The following is a 21,499-nucleotide window of genomic DNA, read 5'->3' on the forward strand; positions in this document are numbered from 1 at the left end:
ATGGCTCTAACTCAGCGTTTAACTCCAAAGGGGCCAGGAAATGAAAATATAGCCCCATTCCCCAATAATTATTAATTTCCTGTCACTATTTTCCTTACTTCAAGAGTTTGGAAAGTTTTAAAAATCTTGTAAGGTTGATTAAAGAGTAATTTGTTAGTGGGATGGGGGAGGGAGATGAAGAAAAGGGACAGAAGACTATTTCTGAACACCAAAATAGCTTCAAATTCCCTCCAAGAAATGACAAATTGTTATATACACAGTCAGACAGGGAGATGTATATTTTGCTTTAAATTCCAATTTCAAAATGTACTTCATAAAGTGAAACCACAAATTGAAACTTCATGTGCTTCATGCTGGCAGCAACACCACACTTAGGGCTTTCTTCTAAATATAATACCCCCAAACCCTACCTAACCCTCCTGCACCTCCTGTCTCCTCTTTAATAAGTAAGAACACAGGGTGTTGTGGTTTCTTGGTGACTTTTTTCCTTTCCTTGGAATCAGTATGGCGGAGGACCAACCATTCACAACCTTACACAGGTAACATTTCCGTGAGTTCCAATGGGAATTTTGCCTGTGCAAGGTCTGCAGTATTTTTCTTGGTATTTATATGACATTAAGAAATGTGTGACAAGAATGAGGAACAGCCTTGGCAGGAGAATGAGAAGCAAACACCATTTTGTAAAGGGATGGAGAGTAGGGAAGGAAGATAATGATGTTAGGAGCACTACGTAAAACTTTACCCCTCTTCCATCTTTGTGATTTTTCCCTTTTAAACAGAAAGGTCTTTGAATTTGAGTCAAATATCTAAAGAAGATGAATTTGGAGGACTGAGTCCTGGTCATAGGAAACAAACCACATCAAAATACTCCAAATAAATCACCTCTAATTTAAGCAAAACTGTACCAGAGACTAAAGACAAACCAGTTCTTTCAGCTTTCAGAAGAGAAGTCAACATCAAAAGAGGAACCTGAAGTAGAAGCCTAGAAATGTAAATCTGTTGGTCTTTTCACACTCAAATTCTCACGCTTCTTCCATTTCCTGTAACAGAAAAAGAATGTGGTCAGACTTGGGGGAATGACTTAACAGCTTTTATTAAAGGGTTGCATAGTCCTCCCATGGATAACTGGAGAAACTTTATAAAGAGAATTTAGCAGTGATGATCTGTCCCAGTTTGAATGCTGTGGCTTGGAAGTTTTGACCCATGAGATGTTAAGTTCTCAGTCTAATTACATGAAAATGTATAAATATGATCACTGGTGAGGAAGAGAAGTATCCTGCAGAAAGATGAGTGATGTAGAATTCCCTTCACTTCTGTGAGAAACATAGGAAAAAAATCTCCTACCATGTTAAGTGATATTGTACTTATTAGAAAGTGTGCAATATATGCAAAGAAGAACAACCCCTTCCACTTTGCTGGGTGTTGAGAAGTTAAATGACTCTGCTGTGAGGTCCTTGTGTGTGGATGGATTTGGTCTCCGTTTGGTCCATTCAGTGACAGCAGCGGCACTGAGGGCACTCAGTGCTGGGTGCTAAGTATCAAAAGGTGGGTGACAGAAGTACCACCATGTTTGACTCTGTGTAAAGAAGCCATGTCCATGTTCAAGTGACCAGCCTGGATGCTTGGGGCTTGTAGAGACTCTAATCAGAGCAAGACATGAATCATACTATGTTATAGGCAATTAAGAGTAATTTCTCTGAAGGAAACAAGGTACTTCCTGTTATTATTCTCAAAAAACATCAGAGAAACATTAATTATTTGCAACAATAACACTAAGGAAACCCCCCAAGCCCCTGGAACAATACAATGTAGAATAATGTAAGTTAATTGCTAAATTTAGTACCTCCATGAAAAACTCTCTACTGACAGCTCTGAATTGCTCTCCCTGGAAACCACCTGAGCACTGCCTTATTTCTAGACATCTGTCACCACTGTTATTATCTAACAACAAGCATAACATGAAAATAATCATTCTGTTTAGGCAGAAACAATAACTAATTGACTGACATGAAATTACATCAATAGTGTTATCTCCTGTTGACTTTTTGATAATCTGTTGATGAACAGTTTGTGTTTTCCAGGATGGAAAACTCTACTTGTTTCCTAGCAGGAACCCTGCAGCAAGAAGTTTTCTTTAATGACTACCTAATTTTGAAAATGTTATTTATAATGCCTTCCAAGTGCTGTTGGTATTCCATTATATATCTGGGGGGTTTGTTTGTTTGTCTGTTGTTTGTTTTTAGTTGGTTATTGTTGTTTTTCCAGGCATCAGTCTTCTGCAGAATGCAGACTAGTATATTTGGTATGGTAACAGCCTTTCCAGCCTAATTTTGAAGCTGTAGGCTCTTAAAGGTATTTAGGCACCTCAAAGGTGGAAATTGGTGCTTCCTAGGTGTCTGATTTTCAGTGAAACTGATGGGAATTAGATATCTTTCATGGACTTATCAAACATGTAGGACTGTGATAACAAAAGAAATTAAAAAATAATTCCAAAAGTTCTGACCTTCTCTGATGTAAAGCAGTCTTTCCATAACCAGTCATATTTATAATGTAAGTTTTTCCCAAATGTTCATTTTTATGAGAGCCCTAGTACTCCCTTTCTAGCTGAAAAACCTCCGCTTACAGTGTGTGTTAACACCTCACACATTGCTCTTCTGTGTTTGTGGTTTACAGTCAAATAGCAGTCAAATACTTCATGGACCTTAGAAACTTTCCTATGTGATCAGAAGTTTGACATCCTCTAATGCCTGGTGCACAGTCTTGGAGGTTTTCTTGCCTGGCTACTCCAATTTTCAGATGACGCCAAGTTGCTTCTGAATATCACATCTTTTTAAGGACTTAAAAATACCATCAAAGCACTTTTGAAAAAATTCTTCAGGAACATGAGGGTGTGTGTGAATATTTTCAAAGCTGTAGTTTGACTAAGCCAGCCACTGCTTAGATCATCAAACAGGCATGCATTTGAGACACAGAGGCAGTAATGTCCTGGTGTATTCAGCCCAGAATCCTCATGGTTGTGTGAATAATTATCCCTTCATACCAGCCTAGAATTCTTGGACAGAATTAGCAATCACAGCAAGGGTGCTAAGAAATAATTTGTACCGTACATCTGTTAGTGTCCCTTAGCCCAGCTGGAACCTACACGCTTTCCTCCCTGTCTCAGGTTTCTCAAGTTGTGTTGATGTGTACTTAAGCTGCAGGAACATTCGAGGCAGTCAGGCAGGAGGGAAACCCTAACTTCCCTGGTATTTTGATTCCAAACTGTGATCTCTCTTATCAGCATGGACAAGGAAGAAAAGTGTCAAGTGTCATTTGGTCTGCTGTTCTCAGCTTGTCTGGCTAAGTCAAGGAGGAGCCTGTGAGGGCAAGGCCATCACGAGTGTAGAAGACCTAGAAGACCACTCAGACAAGCATTCTACAAAAGGTGTCCCATGAGAGCACCTCACTGGGATTACACTGATGATATCACAACAGTATATGACTGACACTGAATTTTTGAACCATGTCAGATGAAAGAATAGTTTCATATTTTACTTCACCTTGTTTTTGAGAAGAAGAAATAAAGTCCCAAAGTATTTTTGATCATTAATGTTTTCCTCCTCTTTGCTTTTGCAGCCATAGGGGTGTGGGGGGCTGTCAGGAAAGTATCATTCAAAGACGTAAGTCACACAGATGCAAGAAGGGGAGAGTAGGACAAAATGGCTCTGCTTTTATCAGGAGGTTGAACTAGACATCTCCTGACATCCCCTCCAACCTACAAGAACCAATTGTCATGTAAGAGTGGGGAAGCCTGAACTTTCAAGACTATTTTTTTTGTTAAAGGAAGTTTTCTTTTTGGATGCACAGCATTTTGTTTAGCCTCTCACTTGACTTATGATCACGTCATATTTAAGCTTAATATGGTTTCTTTCATTCACTCTTCCCACTTCTCTCCTTTACTCAAATGCCACAAACTCTTCCCGCCCCATATATTTTTGCTTTGCATCAGAATTATGCAATTCATCTGGGATTTGCTTTGGACTGCTTCCAAATACACCCACACAACTGCTCTAAAAGCGATGAGTTTTATCCGAAGATGGACTTGGCAGGTTTGTTTCAAAGGGTTACCGATCCAAAATGCTTTAGGAAGAGACTTTAAAACACACAACTATCCCCACAAAGTAATAAAATCTAAGCTTGTGAACAGTTTCTTTATTTAAATGTTTAGAGAGGTTGAATCTGGTAGCTAAAACAATTTGTCTGAAAATGGCTACTCCTCCACCAGCCAACCAATATCAGTCAGTTTGATGACAACTAAGTGGGTACACACAGGCTGCAACTATTCAGAGTTTCCTGATGTTGAAGACCTGCCACATTTTTTCAGTACAACATTGGAGTTTGGTTCAACAAGGTTATAGGCGGTCAGAGGAATCTTTAACACACTGTTAACTAATTTTGTTCTGTCTGCAGATGCATAAAACATCCTTTGGAGAGGCCCTGTGGCCCATGGGTAAGGCTGTGAATCTAGAGACCTGGCTTTGACCTTGAGTCTCCTCTTGGGCTGCCCCACAGCCTTGAGTGAGTTGCCTTTCTCCTCCATGCCTTAGAATATACCCTCTTAGAAAGTGAAGGTCCACAGTACAGGCCTCCATTGTAGAAACAAAGAGCTACTGATGAGAACTCCAGTGCAATGACTAGGATTCTATTTCTGCCAGTGCACTAATTCCAAAATCCACACCCAAAATCATGGTATTACCTTTTAAATGATGAGACAGAATCATTCTTTTTATTCTCTCTCTTTTTTTTCCTTCTATTTTTTTCGTGATCTTCCCTGCCTTTGCGTCCCCTGAGTGGCAACAGTGGAAAATGTTGGCAAGAAGAGCAGAGAGTAGACAAGGTTCTATTTGCCCAAAACTGAGAGCTCTGCCTGTGTCAGTGATGTAAGGATACCAATCTTCTTCAAGAGGTGTGGTTTATCAGTGGAGCTTTTGCAGTGCCTCAGACATCAGGCTAATGGTCTCACATACAGATTCTGTAAGATGCCTTTCATTCATCCTGCCAAACAGGAGCTGTGCCTGTGATGCTTTCTCAAACTGAAGGGCATTGCTCCATGAATGCAAGTAATGTTAAAGCCTGAATAATGCACACAGTCTTCCATTTGCAGATCACTTCCACCTCTCCCTTTGCCCTCCCCACCATGTGGTTTAGCTTTTGGCTCTGCAATGGATACTCTGAATCAATGTTAGCTTTCTGAGAGACTAACACTGAACACTGAAAATCTGAGTCAAATCCAGCCGTGTTACAAGTCCATTGTTTAATTGTTGGTTGGGTTGGGTTATTTTCCCTTAGAGTTTTATCACAGATGAACTGGGCTTTTTGGCAGTACAAACGAACGTTTCTATTTTTTCACTTGGTGCCCCAAAGACATCCATGTACTAATCAATCCAAATGGGAAGCCAGAATTGTAAGGGAAGAGTATATGGTTCAATGTAAAAGTTTAACTCTGCTTCAGCCAACCCAGCAGAAAACATTTAGAAATGGAAAGACAAAGGACCTAAAAAATAGCCAGACTGTGCAGCTTACAGATGTACAGTGTAACAACAGCAATGTCCTGATCTGAGATGTATTTCAGTTTTCAGCTCAGTAAACCCCTGGATTCTGCACAAGCAAAAACCTGTCCTTTTTACTAGGCTGTAATAAAATGTTTGTGGTGGGTTTTATGGTGCAAGTCACCATCTGTTTAATACAAGCTGAAGGCCATTACCCTCATTTCTCCTGAGACAGACCACAACACATCTCCACACTATGCTTCCAGAGCTCAAGACTGGTGCCAGACTGTCCACAAAGACTCCCAGGGGCCATGTTTGTTTGCTGAGAATGACCTGATGGCATGATATAGGCTGGAAACCACTTCACATGATGCTCTGTTCACTCAGACCAACCAGGCACTTGGGAGTCCAAACAATGCAAAAAGGAGGAATGCAGCTGTCCAGATGGCTGTGTGATACCCTGTGATACAGCAATGTCCAAATTCCAAAATCCACTAACCCTCAAGGACCAACCTGAATCAAAAGTGAAATACACCAGGAAGTACTGGGAAGTTTCAGTCAAATAATTCTCAGGATGGACACAGATTTGCTCTGGCATCAGGGGTGCTGGAGACCACAAGTACCTTATAACTCTCTTTTGTTACCAGAACTGTCTCTCTCAGAGCTGTGGTCTTCCAAACAAGAAGAGTGAAGAGGAGCACACTAGATCAGTCTTAACCTGTCACTGATACATGCATGATGTATCTTGTAGCTGTCTCCATCCCAAGCAAGTATTGGACTCACTTTTCTTCTTCTGGTCCCAGAGAGAGACCAGAAAGCTTCCTTCAACAGGTGACAGATGAAGGTAGGTGAGCCACTTTAGGGAAAAGAAAAATTTATGGCTTGATAGTTTACCATGTCCAGGATTTTCTCAGATATGGTAGAGCTGTATGAATCAGTATAATCCTGCCCACATCTCTGGTGCTCGTTAGTTTTCATACAAACATAGGACATGTGCATGGTTTCCTCAATATTGCACTTCCAGTTGAAGAAATCAATTCAAATCCATTATATTAGTTGGAAATTGGAAGGTGCTGTGAAACTCACTTTGTTTTCCATTTAAATGCTTATTTTGATAATATGACTAGAGAGCTGCATCCTTGGAAATCTCAAATGTCCTTTCTTTTCCTCATTTACTATTCAAGGTTTCTGTGGATCACCTTCATGACTAATCAACTTCAAGGACTCCCTCAAGCATCCTAATCCCTCTTCAATCTATCTATATAATCCTAACTCTTACTTCTATATACTTTTGTGGGATCTTGGAAGTTTCTTTAAAACCTCTCTTTTTAATAGCCACTTTATCCTTTGCTCCATCCATCCATCCATCCATCCATCCATCCATCCATCCATCCATCCATCCTTCATCCAGAGTATCCACTCCAGCAGGACCTGAGCAATACTGAGGTGGAAGCAGAAGGAAATGATTTCAGTAGGTATAAAGGACAGTCATAAGGACATTGGCCTAGGGGCAACTGGGATGTGTTTATTCCATGAAGTGCCATGTAGAAATACCTGAGCTAGCTGGGAACATGCTAGTTCAGGTTACAGAATTAAAGTGTACACACATTAGCAGAAATACTGGAATTACTTGGGTGTGGCTTTTGGGGATTATCCTGTTCCACCCAAATAGAAAAGTACTCTGAAGCTTATGCTGCCAAAAAAAGTGATCATTTCCTTACACTTTTAAAGCCCAAAAGGTTTTGGAAAGTTTTTACTTTTTTCCCCTTAAACAATCATTTATTATGGATAGTACATTTTGTACAAATGAAACTTGTAGAGCAGCTGTGAAGGTGCCACTGTTATTGCTGCCCTCCCTGGTGACTCCAAAGCTTCGATGGCAAAGCTAGAGCAGAAGCAAAAACAGCAGACAGGCTGTTTGCCTGGTCACTAGGGAAAGTGGCTGGGGCAAGTGAACAGGGGAATTAGGAAAAATAGCCTGCTGCTTCAAGTAGGCTACTGAGAATCAGGAGATCTTATTGCAGGGCCTTACCACTGTAAATCATGGGAGCCCACTTCTCTCCCACACTCCTTCTGCATCAGCAGGGTTCCTCCCTATCTACATTCATATAAAGAAGATGAAAATGATGAACTTAAGCTCTTTTTGCACAACCATCTGGATCCCTCAGAAAGGTTCTTATGTAGCCCCATTATTTTTTTGAATGAGTGTTTTGCTCATTGTCTCAAAAGGCAAATTTGATGAAATTTCCACGTTCATTTTGGAAATGGTAGAAGTGGGAGACTTTGCTGTTTGTCCAAGGAAGTCTGTGGAAGGAATTAAACCAAGGTCTCTCAAATATCAGATTAGCACTTGAACCTCTATATGATCCTCCTTTTCTACCTCAGTTTCCCCTGGACAGAGGAAATTGCCTCAGCAGAGGTCCAACATAGCCACGCAGACTTAGCCACAATAAATTCATAAAGCAGTCACTGAAATAAGCACCTTTATTCTCTGATAACACATTGGTCCAGGATGCTAGTCAGGAAGCACCGTAGAGCACAAGCTTCTTGCTCAATGTGTTAGTGATTTCCTCCACTGGTTAAGGTCTCCTCACTGCCTGCACGAGAGCTTCATGGTGGCCCATTGGCATGGAGGTGCTGCATTTTTGTCTTAAAAACATGGAGAAACGAGGGATACACCTGGATTATGCCAAGATGGGGAAACTACCTAAACAGGAAGAGGTTAATTTGGGTGGTGAGCCAAGGTCACAAAGGCTGATGCAGAACAAAACTGACTGTCAGCTGTGTGGGCTTGATACCCCTGAATGCAGAGCATCCACACATGGCAGCTCCTCATCCCTGTGCTGGGCTCACCTCCCTCCCACAGCAGTTCACATTTCGCTAGCAGCACCAACGTTAAAACTTCCTTTAGCTTCCAGAAAGAAGATAAACATGGCTTTCAATGCAGATTAAATACACACACACTTTTGAAACATGGTTGGTCATTACTAATTCATGGCTGCTGTCCAGCGAGTGGAGAAAAACATTTCCCCTCATAGGTTTAGCAACAAAACCAAGAGAAAAAAAAATCAATGACTTATACTGTACACTAAAGCAGCTTAAAACACAAACATTTCCAGAGTACAATATTTCAAGCACTCTTGTAACTGGAGGAGCTATTTTTTAACTGGATTCATACTTTTTACTACCAACAGCCTTGTCTTATTTGCAGAGGCTCTGCTGGCTGTCAGACATCCTGACTCCACTTAATAAACTCACTTAGAGCAGAACTTTCTTAAGTCACAGTGTAAGTACATAAATTAGTTGTTTCAGCGTTAGACCAACACACTTCTCTTTCTTTCCTCTCTCCTGAGCACTGAACTATGATGAAGAAACTCAAGTCTCAAAAGAACCAACAGTTCATTAAAAAATGCTGCCATAACCCAATGTGCCTAATATGCTGCAGCTCCCATCAGCTTTGGTTGGAGCTGCAGGGATGCTTAATTGTGGGTAACACTAGGCAGAGTTTGGGTCCTTAGGTCTGGGACCATGAGTTTAACTTGAACTTTTCAAATGCTTTGTGTGCCGTGATCTCAGAGAGGTGACATCAGGTCATAGGCAGATTTTTTATTAAGTGAAGTTTATGCACCAGGAAGCTAAGAGACTCCCAGTGTCTCACCAGATAAGCAGGAGCAGGGCATATTTCATTAGTGGGTGGATCTCAGTCTGGTTCCTTGTGAAAATGAAGCTCAAACAAACCCCATAGTCATGTCTCCGTCTCTGTCTAACCCTCCCTCATAACTCCTCCATCCATTGGTCAAATTTATTCATATTGCAAAAGTAAATAAAACTGAAGGATATGGGCTGCCAAGTGAGACAGGGATGCCAAAAGTCCTGCTGTCTGAGAGGAAGGCCACTTAACCTTTCAGCATGTCCAAAAAGGGATGGGATTTTGGCACTAGAGGCTCACACCTTCACAAAAAAAAAAAATGAAAATGATGCAAAGCTCCAAGGCACTGGGCCCTGCTCATTCCTGCACTTGCAACTGGCATCTGTTGCTGTTGATGCACAGAAGTCACTCATGGCAAGCCTGGAGGAACTTCTAGGGTCACCTAATCCAGCACCTAGGTCTGCTAGCCCCTCTCCTGAGAAGGGATGTGCAGCATAGGATCAGTTTACTCAATGGCCCCCTTAATGGGAGGGGTGGTGTGACTTTCCTTCTCACTGTGCCGATTACCATTTGGAGATAGGGCTGGTCTGACCTCTCAGAGCAGAGGCATAACAGCCACCCCATCCCAAGCCTGGCTCCTTTGACACCAGAACAGGGGGAAAAACACCTTCCACTCATGGGAGCTGAGTGGGAGCTGGGGACAGCATCCATTCCTGCTCTCTGGTGCTTTGTCCTGCCCTGGCTGTCCCTTGGGCAAGTGCAGAGCAATGCCAGGCTGGTGACAAGCAGTAGCTGGCAAAGTTTGGTGTTGAGAACACTGTTTCTCTTGTCAGCTGCTACGTGTTGTACCTGGTGGCAGCTGCTATTTTTACATTCAAACTCATTTCTTGCTAATAATCTCTGTGTTACATCTTAAGAACTAGATCTAGCCCTCTGGTAATTTGATCTTAACTAAACAATTTAGCTGCCAGTCCAATCCCTTTCTGGTAAGCTGTATATTGCAATGTTTGGTGTTAGTCAAAGGCAACACACATTTATCAGACCTGGTGTTGTAAATATAGCTCAGTTTCCAAGAGGTGCTGATAGTAAAGTTTGCCTTGCCCTGCCCTACCTCTCCCATAAGCTGAGTCATAATAACACACAGGGTTAACCCAAGTCCATCGTATGGTGTAATACTCAGCAGGATTTGGCAGATAGGAGACCTCACTAATCTTACAAATCTCATCTTTCACACTGAAGCAGTTGGCTGGGATACATTTGTGTGTGTGTTTTTAAGTTATTGTATAATACAATCTTCCAAGTTACATAATGGTTTCTCTCTTAGTGTCATCTGAGCCCTGTGCAGGAATGCACACACATTGCCTCTGACAGTTTGTGAAGTCCTTCAGGGCCACTGCTCCCTCTCCACACAGCAGTTTAGAAAGAGTTGGCACTGCATATTCACACACACATGTGCTTCCCAAGAGCCAGCTACACCTGTCTTGCACCCCATGCCATAACCTTCTGGAGAATTTTGAGCAGGTTGTACCAAATTACTATGAGATTATCAGCAGAAAGAGCTATATTTTTCTCCCTTCTGGAATAACTGGAGTTGCCAAACATATCTAGTTATGCACTCACATGAAAAAGCCACATTCACTGCAGGAATCAAGCTCTCAGCCATGGGGACCCTAGGGGTTGTGGTCTGCTCCAAAATGCAGGTTTTTGACTCAAGGTAAAATCTTCAGCTTATGGAAAAAATGTGCCCCTACAGACTACAGGGAGCAGATGGGAGACAGATGCTTCCTTCACTGGGATGGTTCAGTCTGAATAACGGCTGGGTGTAGCAGTAGCTGGAAACCCTCTGATGGTTTGCTGCTCACCACAGTCTAGCCATTTTTTCCATATTCTAGGTGGGTCATTGCTAAGCCCTCACTGGACTACAGGCAGACAGTGCCCAGATGGCAGATGCAGAACTGGCATGGCAGGAGTTGCTCATGGGGCACAGATCATTCTGGTTTCACCAGTTCACCTCCAAATGGAACTCCAGCCTGCCCAGCAGAAGGTTCCAGGAGTGTCTCTTCAAAAACATAACAATTACTCCTCTCAATTTTCCAGAGAGAGAGCTAGAAATGTTGTGGAGGGTTGTGAGTGGACTCACTTCTATCTGAATTAATTTGTTTTTCCCTGTTTTGCCTCTATTTATTTTTCATTCTTTGCTGCAATATTTCACTCCTTTTTTTATTCCAGTGGATATTTTTGCTTTTCCTCTGCCTGCTTCGCCTTTCACAGTCTCTCCTAACCCAATGACATTTGTGTTTAAATGTTCAAACCTACCCTGCTCAAGAGAGCTCAGGAGCAGGGCAAACAAGTTTGCCTGTGTGTTTAGCATGCAGCTCAATTGTACATTTACAGTAGATATTTGCTTTAATTTGCTTTTAAACAGTCCCTTCAAACAGCTCAGAACTGTGGACATTGTTCTTTTAGGTGCATTACAAAACCATAATTAATTAGCTGGGCTCCCCTGTGGAGTTTCTCTGATTTTACCCAATCTTCCCGCCAATTTTAATGACCTTCTCAGTTAGGGGCTCTACATCTGTAAATGCTGAGTGCCATTCAGCTCTTAGTAAACAAGGAGTATCTGAGCAAAATAGCCAGAACTTGAAATCAAAGAATTTACTTGTTTGTACTACAGGAGACACTGGCAGTCTGGGTGGCTCTTAGCACCTGTCGTGCTGTTTGATGACTGAATTTTGGCTTTCTGTCCCATATTAAGAGAGCTCAAGATTGATCTGTGTTACCCTTCCATCAAGTTGGGATTGTGGGGAAATCTGTACTGCAGAGCCCTGCTATCCCACCCACTCTTCTTTGCCTTTTGAAAGCAAGAAACAGCGCTTTTTGTTCATTGTCCATGCAAAAGTTGCTGAGAGCTCTTCAAAGAGAAAGTCAGCCAAACAACTTTCAGCTGCTCCCTCTTCCTGCTGGCTTCAGGCCAACATTCCCTAGCAGGTGTCTTGTGAAAGCAGATAAGCAGGAAGAAAGAGGGAAGAAAAAAAATGAGCAACAGGAAAAGATTTGATGGTCTGTCACGTGGACATGGACCATCTACCCCCTCACGGTTCTTAAGGGCTCTTCAGGTTTTAGCACACATGGTGCAAGGGCAACATGGACCTTCACACTATCTTGGGAGCCCACCTCATGCTGGTTGTTGCTGCAAGGCAGGGACTGCTACCTGTGCAAAGGACCGCACCTCTATCTGGAAAGCAGCAACCAGCTTGTGGCTGCACAGGTGGGATGGAAATACAGGGTTTGTTCTGGTCAAAGCTGGATTTTAGGTGGCTCTTCTTCAGTCAGAAGGGTGGCTCAGTGTGTTGTGTACATGGCCTGGAATAGAGCGTGTCAGGATCCAACTGGACTTTTTTGATGGATGTAGTATGTAAGCATAGGACCAGCACAGTTGTTTGTATCCAAATTTGGCATAGGTTGCACAAGAAAAGTAAGCTCAAGAATCAGGAGAACTGGACTAGAGCATTGGCTTGATAGGAATACAAAGCCACATCATGCGAATGTAAACAGAAGAGATCATTTCCCCAGTGAGGTCAGTTATGTGCTGCAACATGGTAAGCAGGTTTTCTACCCATTCTGAAAATTTTCAGAAAGTATGAAACTGTTGCAAGAAGTTGCCTGTCTGGGAAAACAGAGAGTGCACAACCAAAAGAAATTCTTTTTAGTACTAATTACAGAAGCCAGAGTATGAAGTAAAATTGCCTCCCTGAGGTGTACAACCTGTTCTAACCAATATAAATTATGATTGCTCTTGAATGAAGCAAATCAGTGTCTGGCTTTAAATGTCCAGTTTTAGATGAGTGTACAGTTTCTGCATGTGCAGCTTCTTTTGTTGCTCCTACATTAGCACAACAAGAACGGTAGTGCTGCAACCAGCCAAACCTCTTGGTCTGCTTGTTCTGCAGCAACTCGACAGCCTTCATGAGCCTTCAGGTAAGAGCAGCTGTTCAAAGGGCTGAGCACTGAGTAAGAGGTAACAAGGCATTGTCAGAGTAAGCTCATGAATAAAAGAAAAGTTATTAGGCAACCATGCTCTGTCTGTGCCCTGGCTCTCCATCTGTAAAACAAGGATGATGGTATCACCCTTATCTTGCAGGGGAGTTGTGAAGATAGATCATATTAAAAGTGATTTAAAAGGTGCTCAGAGACTGGTGGGTAGAGGAGTAATGTAATTGCCTCAAAGAATGAGATTTCCTTGCTGCAGTTTTTAGCTTTCAGATGGATCAGGGCAAGAGCTCATATAAACTACTCCTTCAGAACTTTCCAGCAGGAGCAGCTTTGGGCCCCTTTGGTCCTTCTGGGACTGATATTAAGCTCATTGTTTTTGCACAGATTGGACAACCTTCTGAGAGATGTCATGTTGCCCAGGCAATTGGGCAGAGCGGCAGCAGATAAAAGGCTTTGCTGGAAAAGAAAAGGCAACAATCTACCAGCTGAAAATGGGTGAGGAGTCAGGATAAGGGTAGAAGTCCATGTGTGCAGGAGGGACAGACTGTCCTCCTAGAGCACAAAGGCAAGGCTGTGGGCTTAGTTATCTAGTGGCCTCTGCTTCAAGTCCAGTATAGCCATGAGTGCTTTGGTTCTCAGAGTCTGAGCAATCCCAGGAAAACATAAGAGTCAAAAAATGGGGTTTATGGATTTGAGTCCATTTGGGGGCTTGCATACGGATGAAGACAGACACTGAACACTACGTCAAAAGAGCTGATAATATTAATTTGTAAAGCATATATGCCCAATCCTTTTCCTCTGAAGCAATGACTTCAAGGAAAGTACAAATTCCTGCTTGATGCTTCCTTGCAAAAATTATGAAGTTCAGATGAGACATGGTGTGAAATCAAGAGTGTCTTTTAGAGCACCCGAGAGGATACAGTGGAGTCAAAATCCAGAGGGTAGTAGATTATTTTGCCCACTTCTGTTCTCTGTATCCAAGGTAAAATTATTTTTTCTAATTGATCTGAATTACTGATTTTGAATTATTAAGATATAATCAAAGATTACTATCAGGCTGATTTTAGGAAGTTATTTTCTTAATTAGTTGATATGATGAGTAAAACTCATGGGGCTGCCAAACAGTTGCTCAGGTCAGTCCATTCACAGTCTATAACTAATGAAGACCTAATAAAGACACTTTGAAACAGCTCTCAAATGCCAGAGAACCAAGGGTCTCTCCTTTCTAACACTGACTTTTCTCAGCCAGCCTGAGTGGTGGCCCCTTCACATCAAGATGAGTGTTTGTATTTCCTGCAACCGTATTTGTTACTTTACCTTAGAACTGAGAGGAAGCAAAATCTGCAGATGTTTTAGAGGACTGAATAACTTGGTTGGGTCAGCACTTCAGGAACAGGTAAGAGCTGTCTGGTGAGGAGCACAATTAGGTGCTGGGCCAGCCCATGGTGCTGCAACAATGCTGACCAAGGGCCATGCTGGTGCATCAGCACTCACTGTATCTGCAGTATACTAAACCCTGTGGGTTTTATTATGAAAAAGGCTGTGTTGAGCTGTCTGTACACAGCCACATTAACCCTGACAATGCCAGAGAAATCAGCCCAGACCTTGGTGTAGGAATTGGCCCATACAAATGCCAGCCTGAACCAAAAGGTTTCCAGGTTCAGATTTTTAAGACCAAGGCATTGTGGGTTTTTGAAGTTTTCTAAAGCCATTTCAGAGTGGTAAGGGTGTTAACAAAGAAGGACCAGAGGATACCATGAGTTTGCAGGTCAGGAAGATAGGGAGCCCTTCATACCTGCTGTGAGCGAGCTTCTGCCTGATAAACTCATCTCAGCCTTGATTCTTCTGGAAGACCTCTTAGGTGCCCATTTCCACACACCTGGCACATCTAACTCTGGCTTTGTCAGCCTGGTTGTGTGGAGACTCATTTTTCCCTTGATATACATTCACATGTGGGGTCCTGCATTAGGAGGATTTGGCACATCATTACCACTGGTTCAGAAAACAGCTGCCACTCATGAAAGTTTGCTATGAATGTAACTAATCCTTTTGGAGAGAGCCAATACCAGACCTCTGCACCATTTAAGTCCCTTTCAGATGTGAAATTTTGCCTTGCAATTCTATCAAATGGACACATGGAGTAAATTTTTAATTCTAAATACTCCCACTTTGGAGTTGTTGCCTTTTCCTCTATTTCCTTTCATCACAGCAAGGCGCTTATTAAGAACTTGCTTCTGCAGCAGAGCAGACCCATACAATTTAGATTTTATTTGTTGAAGAATAACCATCTGTCAGCTACTGAGAAGGAGGAAAAGCAACTATCCCTGAAGGTTTGGAGATCTGTGAGTCTTTAACTCTCGGAACATACTGTATCTCAGAACAGGAACTGAAGTACCCTGGGAAATCAAGCAGGAAAATCGAGTAATAAAATGTTCAGAGAGGAGGTGTGCAAATGTGCAAATGTGAGGGTAGAAGCACTTGCCCATAGAAAGAAAAGAGCTCAGGTTAATAATCAAAATGACCTCACGCTCATAAATTAGGCAAGAAAAGTGAAGGACAGAAAGGAAACTGCTCTTTAAATGTTCATTGTCAGAGAGCTGTTTAGCAGCTCTCTGTGTAATCAGCAAGTGCTCCCTGGTGCAGATCTCTGGTTGCCTGGTATGTTCGTAGCAAACTTGTTGAAGAGTGTGTTGCAGAAACCTTCAGGAAGGTCACAGTCTGTACACACATGGTGTGGTGGATATGTGAACTGCTCTGCGTAATTACTCACCTTTTTTAATAAACTCCTCAGTCTCTGCTGAGACTTCCAGTGGCAGCACAAGGGGGACCTGCATCAATGTACACAAGGAACAGTGGCTGCTTTTACAGTCTCAGAAGGCCCCTTCACTGATGTGTAGTGAAGTTGTGGAGCCAAACATGCATTTCCACTGCTTGTTGGGCTCGAGCCAGTCCCACAGGCTGTCACCATCCACCCCTGCTGTTCACAAAATTAGTCCTGTCCCACACAGGGCTCAGAGGTGACAAAGTGGTGGTAGGATGCAGCTTTAAACACTGCTCTGTGTTTTCGCCAGACCGTATGGCAATGGTCTGCAGATCCTGTGTGCCTGTGGTCAGGTAGAGCTGTAGACAATCTTGGGAAGCTCTTTGTTACCTGGGTGTCCTCAGATTTCCATCTGCAAATGGAGGCAATGCCAGCTCCCTCAAAAGTGCTTGCCTGTCCACAAGGACCCCTGGGTCAGGAACATTTTGTTTGGCTTCCTATTCCAACAATAGGCACCTAAATCTGAATAAAAAGGACAAAATAACAAGAAGTGTAAAAACCAAAACAACAAAACATCACCATGGAGAAATTACAATGTTCGACTTGCCCAGACTAAAACCTATTACTAGGCTAAAGTTAGAAGAGTTAGACATCTCCATATCCACTGTGCACTCTTTGTCCTGATGTCTGCTGGGTCTTATCTGTAGCCTTTGGTACACACAGGTGCTCTGTGCTGTGTTACTGCTCAGCTCACATCCCAGGCAAGGCATGCCAAATGTGCCCATTTCCTTCTGCTATGTGCTCTCACGTGAGTCAGTTCCTGGCCCTTGTTCTTGGAGTACCTCAAGCTATTGTGAGGGAAATTTTCAAGCACACACAGTTGAAGGGTCAGCATCTGCTGTAGGGGAATATCTACTCTGGTTTCCAGGGTACCTGGTCACTCTCCTCCAGCTACTGTGCTGGTTTTCTCTGGGAGGGCCTTTACCTTCTTCATCTCCCAGTGTATCTGAGAAACCATCTCACCACACTGTGGGTATAGCCACCTGAAGGAGAAGGCAATGCCAGATGGTTTAATGCTTTATCTACAGACCTTTCTGAACCTCACTCACTATCATGGTAGCCCTGAGCACCATCCTTGCTCACAGCTTCTTACAACCCTGCCCTGTCTTTGACCCTATTTGGTCACAAAATCTATTCCCACCATGCTTGGACCTTGAGGCAGGATCAGAGCTCAATCCAGACTGATGCTGTGTACACTCATGCAGGAAGCCTGAAACCTCTGTAGGAAACACATCTCCTCAGAGGCTGTTGAAATGTTGGTGTTTGTTGTGGAAAATCAATCTCTCTTTGCCCTTGGGAATCTTACCACAAGACTAGCAATGGACCTGTCTCACCTGCTTCAGACTCTACCACAAAGAAGTTTAACTGTTTGTGGAGGGTCAGAACTGGGCAGGCTTACCCTCTTCTCCCAGTGCAATTAATACATGCCCACCACTAATTATTTGCCAAACCTAGATGGGGTCAGAGGCCATTCCCTTGCAACCTAAATGGTAGGAACAAAAAGGGATTGCAGTTTGGGGAAACAACTAGTTCAGCCAAGTCTGAGTAAGTGAAAACCCTGGGCTTGTAAGAAGTGGGAAAATGTCATACTGTGCTAAACAGAGTCCCAGAAAGGAGACATCAGTATAGGCTTATCTCCCCCCTGCCCCCACTTCTTTCTCCTTGTGACTGTCCCACATGGCTACAAGGCCACATAGACCTTTCTTGGCTCTTATGTTCGACTAACTGCGCTGGTGCCCCTGGAGAGTGAAGTATATTCCCTTGACCTAAACACCACTAATGACATTCACCTTCCTATTGAAAGCCAATGCATGCTGCAAACCCAAGATTTCTCAGAGAAACAGAGGAGACAACATCCCAGGCCATGTGATTTGCAGTGGCTACATGATTTCTTTTTTAATTTCCTCTTCTCCATCCCATCTGAATTGTGTCTCCACAGCAAGCCTAAGGAGGCTCAGCAAAACCCGAACTTGGAAAATGAGAAAGATTAAGTGGATCAGGCAACAGGCTCATAAGTGGCAGAGAAACTTTGTGATGGGAGAGAAGGAGCCACTAGGGAACATTTCATAAGAAACAGGATTAAATTTTATCAGTTTGCATAGCTTGAGCTGCATCAGAACCCCACCATGTGTAACACACAGTGGACTACAGACTAATGCAAAGAGCCGCTATGTCACCTCTTTTTCTTCTTCCCACAGCAAGTCCCACCTGTCAATCACCATAAATTGTCAGATTAGACATTTACTATCTGTTGGGGTTGAATGTGTTACTTTCAAGCACTAGCTGGAACCTCATAATTAGCTCACGCCTTCTTATCAGACACCAGCTCCGTTTTCCTGTTGTTCTTACTTTTATAGCTGTTTTGCCTGCTGTAAATCTGTCTCCACTGGGGATGCCTCATTTACATCCATTTATTGCAAGAAAGACTGAAGTAAATTAACATTAATTGACTCCAGTTCTGAGATGTTTTATCCACCATTTCCCATGGGCAAGAGGAAATAGTTTCTAACCACGTAGGTGCATGAACTTTAAAGATGCTGGGCTAAATTCTGTCCTTTGGTAAGGCCATTTCCACTCAGAGTTATTTTTGTACTTTAAAGTGCAGTTGCTTCAGTGTATATTAGGGTAGCATCTACTCCACCACTAAGTTTTTCCAACATCTAATTAGAAAGTTACATGCTAAAACAATTCCCTCCTGCTAGGAAACTGGATCCATTTAAAGTTTGGAAAATATCTTGCTTTTATGTCTGGACTCTCTGGAGCTATTAACATGTCTTGAGGCTACTGAAATGACTTCTCAATTCCATACAACTGCACTGATGAAATTAAATTGCAATTTTCTGCCTTATTTTCCATTTTCATGTTGCTAGCTCAATTTCTGACCATCCCTGCTGCTTTATATTCTGAAAATGTTGAAGTACAGTGGAGAGCAGGGCATGGTTCATTACTCAGATAACTGAGGTCTAGTCTAGAGTTGTCTGCAAAAGAGATGCTCAGGGGTTTGTTCTTTTTTTAATTATTATATTTTAGCTTTTCAGACAGGCTGTCAAGGGAAGAGATTTTAGCTAATGTGTTTGTGCATCTCATAACCTCCAAGTGTATTGGGCAGAGGAATGCTTGAGGATTCACTAGCAATCTTGTTTGACTCCTCTCTCAAGGTACAAAGCAGCACACTGCATCCTGCCAAGCACTCTTACTCATGTCTCTGGGCTGCATTTTCCGGTGCTCTTGCCATCCTCCCTTGAAGTCATTTGTTGTCACCAACTGTTTAACAAACCTCATCATGGACTTTGTTTCAGCAGATCTTGCAGGAGCCATTAGGCTACTAGAATAGTCTGTCTTCATGTTCAGTTAGCACCAAGACTGCCCCAAAGCCCACAGCACAAAAAGGTCATATTTCTAGGGAAGCCTGCAAGATCTGAATCTTGCCATATGCATTTCAGTGCTTTGTTTCCAGCTTGATAAAGGAGCTGACAGTCCCAGATGCTCTGAGCACCTGTATGAGTTGGCCATGGCACTAACTGCTTAAGGAAGATCCTGACGGACACCAACAGCTTCACAGAGAGCAACATTGTGGCCTGATGCTTCTTGTTTTGAGGCCCATGATCAGTTAAACACAAGATTATTTTGCAACCCACTCCAGTTTTAATTTAACCAGGGAGTTTCTCATATGGGAAATAGCCTTCAGAGCCTGGATCTTTATGAGTCTTTTCCAAAGTCTTTCAATGAATGATTGTGATCATGGGTATTTTGCTGAGCAGGCAGATTCTGGCAAGACATTATGTATTGCAGATAGTGTTTTCAGAATAAATATGTCCTCTGGTTTTGGGGGAGTTTACTATAAAGAGTAGAGAGCCATCAGATATGCTATGAATACACCCTAGGCTTTTAAGTTACTTCTCAGTAACAGGGACAGAAGTACCCAGTACCATGCTTTGCCAAAGACAAAATCTGACAGACCCACCAACTTTCCATGAGGACAAACTCTTCTCCAGAAAGAGTTGCTTCAGTAGCATTTTCTCATGAAAAAACAGCAACAAAACAAAACACCCACAAAAACCCCAAAACAACAACAAACAATTAGTCACATTTAGGTAGAGGGATGGAAATTGATTACTGGAGCAGTTTGGGTGCTCTTGCTGGGACAGGATCCTGTTTGTAAATCTTGTCACATTTTTGTCTAAATGAATCAGCTGGTGTCTCTTCACTTAAGGCAGACAAATTGCTTGGAATTCACTTTCCTTCATTTTTTGTCAAAGATGTGTTTAATTGGGAGTTTTCATATGTCCCATTTCTGACAAAAAAATGTAGGGCAATAAATCATGTTTCTTTATATTTTTCTGTGAGTTATCCATATTTTCCAAAGTTTCTCAACTTTGGAAAGATCAGAGACTATCAAAAGGATGGAGCGAGACAGAAAACAGTGCTAAACATTGCTTACACTGCAGTGAGCTATTCAAAACTGCAAAAACTACAAGATACCTTTAATATATTTTCATTTCAGAGGATTTTGTTGGCATTCTGTGGCCCAGATTTTATTTTACAAAATTGCTTATTCATTCTTTTACCACCTCCCTGTCTAATCCTTCCATAAGGGAACTGCTTTTAACTGTCTAGCTGATGTTAGGTTTTTTCAATTAATGTTTTAAAAATCTTCAAAAGTAATTAAAAGCCTTCCAAAGTCCACCTCAAAAGTAAATTGCCACTAATATTGCCTTTCTGAATTTCAGAACTTTTTGTTTGTCTCCTGAAGTTATTTCAATGCACAGCTATAACAAACCACATCATTATAAAAGGAAAAAAACCATCTTGGCTGCATTTAGAATCCTCAAGAAGAAGGTTTTGGAGCGAGTCAACACTAAGCAATTAGGGGTTTTTTGCATTCAAGCTTTCTAACCCTTGAGCAGACAAGCCAGAGTAGGTAGGATTCCTCAGGATAGACCTTGCAGTGGTTTGTCAGAGCTGGGAAGCACTCACTGTGTTGCCCTTGCAGCAGAAATCCCCAGCAGGGATAAACAAGTCAAATAAGTTCCCCACACTCTGTGTCTGCCACATCTACCTACACCATAAAATCTCCAGCAATGTTCCTGTATAGCAGGATCTAGCAGAACTGGGCTAGATCCTTCAAGCATTGCCAGAAACACAAATCTCAACACGCAGGTTCATTCACACAAATACATTGCTAGGGTATAATCTACAGATTCTCTGCCTTTTCCTTGGTATGGCCAGATGGAAATCTTCCCTGGATTTGAAGTGGCGTTTCTTGGAGTAGAGAGTACTCCTGAATTTCAAACACAAGCATTCCTGACTCAACTCCATAATAGTAAGCTGATTCCCTTTACACCAGAGGAAATGCATTTTTAGTTCACAAAAGGAAGAAGAGGAATTGGCTTTCCAGTTACAAGTATTTTGGACACTTGTTAACTATTCTCTCCAAAGAACTGATGCCAAGAATTGTTTGTTTTTTGTTTTTTTTTTTTGGTTTTTTTTTTTTTTTACAGAGGAGAA

This window comes from Pithys albifrons, chromosome 5 (genome assembly GCF_047495875.1).
Source record: "Pithys albifrons albifrons isolate INPA30051 chromosome 5, PitAlb_v1, whole genome shotgun sequence".
In the NCBI taxonomy this organism is placed as follows: Eukaryota; Metazoa; Chordata; class Aves; order Passeriformes; family Thamnophilidae; genus Pithys; species Pithys albifrons.